General features: G+C 66.5%; 1 protein-coding gene across 7 annotated transcripts in view; it reads left to right on the top strand.

The window, feature by feature from the left end:
- The window catches only part of RGS3 (regulator of G protein signaling 3), a 181,006-nt gene that overhangs the window by 90,525 nt on the left and 90,233 nt on the right, over positions 1-248 (top strand). The gene's annotated exons all lie outside the window — the stretch shown is intronic.

Raw genomic sequence — 248 nt, 5'->3', positions numbered from 1 at the left:
GTGATCTCCACTGCCCCACGCTGCTTGGGGGGGCTCTGCATGAGCCCCCGATTTCCCTCCCACCGCTCCTCCAGGCCCCCCCGCCATGTGGGGGCTCTGCAGGAGCCCCTGAAGCCCCGAGGCTGCACCAGGAGTGAGTCCCAGGGCTTTTCTCTGCTTTTTAATTTTTTTTCTTAAAGGGCCGGAGCCCTGGCAAGTGGGGCAGCCATGGGGGGCCAGGGGAGCGGGGGGGGGTGTTGGGGGGGTGC

Source organism: Alligator sinensis, unplaced genomic scaffold, assembly GCF_000455745.1.
Source record: "Alligator sinensis unplaced genomic scaffold, ASM45574v1 scaffold235_1, whole genome shotgun sequence".
Taxonomy (NCBI): Eukaryota; Metazoa; Chordata; order Crocodylia; family Alligatoridae; genus Alligator; species Alligator sinensis.
This window is presented reverse-complemented; position numbering and strand designations above follow the sequence as displayed.